Below are 5,000 nucleotides of genomic sequence, written 5' to 3'. Positions count from 1 at the left end.
CCCAGGCCGAGGCAGGCGGCTGCTGCTTTCCCAGGGACGGCTCTGACCGGCAAGCGAGGCGAGCGCGTATCCCGCCCGCGGGCAGGCAGGCTCGCAGGCCGGGCATCGTACGTGGCTGGCAACGCCGGCTGTAACAGAGAAGGCGGGGGCGATCTGCAGCTCTTTTTCGCGTCTCCCTCCCTGCGTGCCCGACATCCCGGACGAGGCTGGCCCGAAGCCCGCCCCCCCCCGCCCCCGGCGCCGCGCGCAGGCGCTCCTGCGTGCCCCTGTCCGTACTGCACACGCCCCCCCCACACCCCCCCCCCCCCCCACCCCCGGCCCCGCCGCCCCGCACCCCTCACCCCACCCCGCGCCACCGACGCAACCCCCCAGCACACAGCCCCGCCTGCCCGCCCAGACATGTAGCTCACGGCTAGTATAGCTGCTCCCCACCCCACACCCCACCCACCCCCCCACCCACCCCCCCACGCGGCCTCTCCCCCCACCTCCCGCTGCCGCCGCCGTCCGTCGCCCCGCCCACCCCACCCCCCCCCCCCCCGGCCCCGCCGCCCCGCACCCCTCACCCCACCCCGCGCCACCGACGCAACCCCCCAGCACACAGCCCCGCCTGCCCGCCCAGACATGTAGCTCACGGCTAGTATAGCTGCTCCCCACCCCACACACACCCCCCCCCACCCCACCCCCCACGCGGCCTCTCCCCCCACCTCCCGCTGCCGCCGCCGTCCGTCGCCCCCCCCCACCCCTCGCCCCCGACCCTCCCCCGCTGGCCACGAAGCTAGCGGCCGGTAGTCTAGCTGCGCTCGCCCGCCCGCCCGCCCAGACATGTAGTTCACGGCTTGTATAGCTGCTCCCCACCCCACACCCCACACCCCCCCAAACGCGGCCTCTCCCCCCACCTCCCGCCGCCGCCGCCGCCGCCGCCGCCCCCCCCAAACCCCGCCCCCCCCCCCCCCCCCCCCCCCCGCCTTCCACTACCAGGTCAGCCGCCCCGGGGAAGGCTAGGCGGGAGACTTTGGAACCTAGTGGCGTCCCTGACGCCTCCTTTCTTTCTCAGTCAAGCCGTCAGCCGGTTGCTCGCCCGCCCTGCCTGCCGCGCGTCTGCCCGCCCCTGCCGGGGGCGGAAAACCTGAGGGACGCGAAACGGGGGGGGGAGGGAGGGAGGGAGGCGGGGGGGGGGAAAAAAAAACATACCCATAAAATAAAATCTAAAAAGCGCCGAGCGACCCCGATGGAAATCTCCTCCAAAAAAGCGACACCCTTTCGCTCTCCCCAGCCTACCTCTGCGCCGGGTTCCCCGCCTGCTCGCTGACCGCTCTCTGCGCCTCTGCGCCGGCCTCCCTTTCCCGCTGCGGCTCTCGCCGCGACTGAGCGCCGGACCGTCAGCCTAGCGAGGCGGGAACTGCCGCCCTTTCCCCGAGGGCGGGGGCCCGGTTGCCGAGCAGCGAGGCGTGCGCGCCTGCGCAGGGCGGGCGGCTGCGTCCCTCCACCCCCCCCCCCCCCCCCCCCCCCCCGCTGCTCCGCGGCGCCAGGGCTTCTGCGGTCGGCGGGGGCCGCACCCACCGGTCCGCCGGTTCCGAAATGCAGCGCGGGTGCCTGTGGGTGCCACTCTGTCTCTCCGTCGCGTCGGCATGATTGACGCGCGTGCATCGGAGCGTGTGTCGGGGGGGGGGGGAGCGGGGGTGGGAAGGAGACACACACAAAGTCTGCAGGATCGCAGACACGTATTTTAATCGATCTATTTTTAAAAATTACAAACGACAGTGAAACGGGGCGGGGGGGGGGGGGAAGGGGGAAGGGGGAAGGGGGAAGGGGAGAGAGAAAAAGAACAAAGCACCAAACGAACAAACCCGAAATAAACCAAAACCGAAAGTCGGCGAGCACCCGGTGGCGCCGGGACCCGAAGCTGGCTAGGGCCGACCGGTCCCGAAGTCTCCCGGCGGGCGGCAAACTTGCGCCGGTGAGCCGGGTGGCTCGTGAACACAAGCTGCTGCCTCTAACCGGTCCCCCGCCAGCCCGAGGGTGTGCTGGGGGTGGGGGGTAAGGGTTGGGGGGAGGGAGAGGAACGGAGCGAGCGGAGGGGCTGGCCGGGACCGTGAAGCCCGTGAGCGCACGGCAGCCACCGTCTCGCAGTGGGCGGGGGGGGGGTGAGGAGGGGGGGGGGGGGTGTGTGTGAGCGTGCGCGCTTAAAGAAAAGGAACGTTTCAGTAATTTTCAGTCCTCTTTTGTCGACTTTTTTCCTGCCGAAGCCGATAAAGGTAAAAACCTCTCGAGTGAAACGGCACGCCTGAACTAGCTCCCTTTATAAGAAGCGCTTAAATCCCGGAAACGGGGTGAAAAAAAAAAAAGAAAAAAGACCCCGAGCCGCCTTCCCCCCCCGGCCCCCACCGCCGCGCGACCAGGGTGGCCCGCGTCGCAGAGTCGCGTAAGACTCGTGGGGGAAGAAGAGGCGAAAAGGGAAAGAAGGTGATCAGAAATCACCCCCGCCGGTCCGCGCACCCCACCCCCTCGCCCCCACCGACCACCCCACCCCCGCCCAGACCCAACACCCCACGGCCGCGAGGAGCCGGCCACGCGGTACCCCTGCCTGCGGAGCACTGAGCATGCGGCACGTCTACCTGGCTACGCGAGGAGCGGGGCAGCCACCCGCGTCTAGCCGGCTCCGGGGCTGGCTGCCAGGCCCACCCGGCGCCGGAACAGGCGGCTGCCACGTCTACATGGCTCCGGGCAGCGTGGCGGCCGCTGGCGGTGTGCGGCGACCGCGGCGTGTCGCTGCCGGAGCGTCCCGTGAAAAGGACGGTCGGGTCTGCCCGGCTCCGGGGGAGCAGCCGCCACGTCTGCCCGGCTCCGTGGGGGGGGGGGGTGGGGTCGGCGGCGGCTGCCACGTCTGCCCGGCTCCATGGGGGGGGGGGTCGGCGGCGGCTGCCACGTCTGCCCGGCTCCGTGGGGGGGGGTCGGCGGCGGCTGCCACGTCTACCCGGCTCCGTGGGGGGGGTCGGCGGCGGCTGCCACGTCTACCCGGCTCCGTGGGGGGGGTCGGCGGCGGCTGCCACGTCTACCCGGCTCCGTGGGGGGGGGTCGGCGGCGGCTGCCACGTCTACCCGGCTCCGTGGGGGGGGTCGGCGGCGGCTGCCACGTCTACCCGGCTCCGTGGTGGCGGCTGCCACGTCTACCCGGCTCCGGGGACCGTGGCGGCCGCCGGAGCGCCCGGTGAAAAGGAGGGTCAGGTCTACCGGGCTCCGGCGGGACTTGGTCGCGTTCGAGGGGCGCAGGGGTAGACCTGCCGTCCACGCCACTTGGTCGGAGCTTTCGTAGGGGTCGCTGTTTTTCGCTGCCTCCAGTTACGTCATGGTAAAGGTCGGCGTGATTGACGCGCCTGCCCGGTGGGCGGAGGCGAGGCTCTTGGAGGTTTTTCCGGGCGAGGAAGTGTCGGTACGTACTACAGGAGCGAGCGGTGACTCGTCTCCGGAGCAGCGCTAGCGAGCGGTTGCAACGCCCGGGCCTCGGCTGGTGGGAAAGTTGGGGCGCTCTGCGGCTCTCGTTGGCGGTTCCCGCAGCGGTTCGGCTCGGCTTCTTGCCCGCTTAGGCACGGCCAGCCCCCGGCGCTTCGACCCGCGAGGCAGCCCGGTGGGTCCGAGGGGCGTGGAGAACCGGAGCTCGCCGTTGCCGACCGGCGCGAGGTGTGCCGAAGCAGTCTTCTGCGGGGACGGGGCAAGAGACCGGCAGCGGTTGCCGGCACTCGAACGCTAAGCGGCTGGGGAAGACGCGGAGTCAGTCGAGCCTGCCTGCCGCCGCGGCTTTCCCCGGCCCGCGAGGGTCCGATGGTGTGGCACGGGCGTTGGCGGCGGCGCCTCGTCCTCCTTTGACCGGCACGAGCCATTCGTGGCGGCCCGCGGTGTCTGGCCTGCCCTGGTTTCTCGACCTGCCGGAGAGCTTGGTGGTGGGATGGCGCGCGTCCGGGCGAGGTGGCGGCACTCGGTCCTTTTTCTCCGGCCTTAAAGCTGGAACCCGCGAAGCGGGCGGTTTCTGAGCGGCGGCCAGCCGGTCCCGGTTGGCTGACTGCGGGGGAGAGGGGGTGGGTGGCGGTGACCGGCGCCGTGCGGCCTCCAGCGGCTTTTCCCTGGGCCCACGTCCCCCGGGGGATCGCTTAGCTGTGTCCCCTTCCCCCGGGGTAAGCTGTTGCCTGCCGGGCGGGCAAAGACCGGTGGCCGGTGGTGGTCGCCGCCGCCGGCGCTGTCGAACGCGAGGGGACTTGGGGAGGCAAGCCTGCCGCGGGCTTTCCCCGGTCCCGTCGAGCTCGCTCAGGGGAGTCGCACGGAGCGGGTTGGCCCGCGGCACCTCCCGCTCCTCTCTGACCGATCCGGGCCTGCCAGCAGCGCCCGCTGATGAGGCGGCCCCAGGCGCATCGGAGAGGCCTCGCGGCGAGCCGGCTCCGCCGGTGTTGGTGCCGGTGGAGCCCTTCTCGCGGGTGCTGCCCACCCCTCGCTCGCACGCAGGGCCCCGCGTCCGCCGCCGCCCGCCCCGGGTGGTGGCCGGCGCGCGGGGCCGTCGCTGTCCCAGGACCGTGGCCGCGGGGCCTCCGCTTGTTCGGGCTCGTACCGTTCCTTTCCGTTGCCGATCGATGAGGCTTTTCGGGTCGCGTCGGGGAGGCTTCGCGGCGGGCCGGCTCCGCCGGTGTTCGGGCCGCGTTGCACCTCCCCGCAGACGCTGTCCCCCTCGCTCGCACGCAGGGCCCCGCGTCCGCCGCCGCCCGCCCCGGGTGGTGGCCGGCGCGCGGGGCCGTCGCTGTCCCAGGACCGTGGCCGCGGGGCCTCCGCTTGTTTGGGTTCGTGTCGTTCTCCTCCTCCCCTTTTCTGTTGCCGATCGATGAGGCTTTTCGGGTCGCGTCGGAGAGGGCCCCCGGCGGGCCGGCTCTTCCGTGCTCCCCGCAAGACGGGAGCCGCGGCGGAGTCCGGTGGTCAGGCCGGGTGGTCTCCCCTCCAATTCGCTTCCCGTCGCAGGCG

General features: G+C 72.2%; 1 long non-coding RNA gene across 1 annotated transcript in view; it reads right to left on the bottom strand.

The window, feature by feature from the left end:
• The window catches only part of LOC135317550 (uncharacterized), a 1,826-nt gene extending 364 nt beyond the window's left edge, over positions 1-1,462 (bottom strand). The window contains exons 1-3 of the long non-coding RNA XR_010376372.1: positions 1,279-1,462; positions 976-1,108; positions 1-128 (exon numbers count right to left, since the gene is read on the bottom strand). The exon at positions 1-128 is cut by the window's left edge and continues 364 nt beyond it. This is a non-coding gene — a long non-coding RNA (uncharacterized LOC135317550). The remainder of the gene's footprint in view (positions 129-975; positions 1,109-1,278) is intronic.
• Positions 1,463-5,000: the final 3,538 nt, after the last annotated feature.

The sequence above is a fragment of the Phalacrocorax carbo genome, chromosome 26, assembly GCF_963921805.1.
Source record: "Phalacrocorax carbo chromosome 26, bPhaCar2.1, whole genome shotgun sequence".
Taxonomy (NCBI): Eukaryota; Metazoa; Chordata; class Aves; order Suliformes; family Phalacrocoracidae; genus Phalacrocorax; species Phalacrocorax carbo.
Note: the sequence above shows the minus strand (reverse complement) of the source record. Positions and strands in the feature narration are given on the sequence as shown.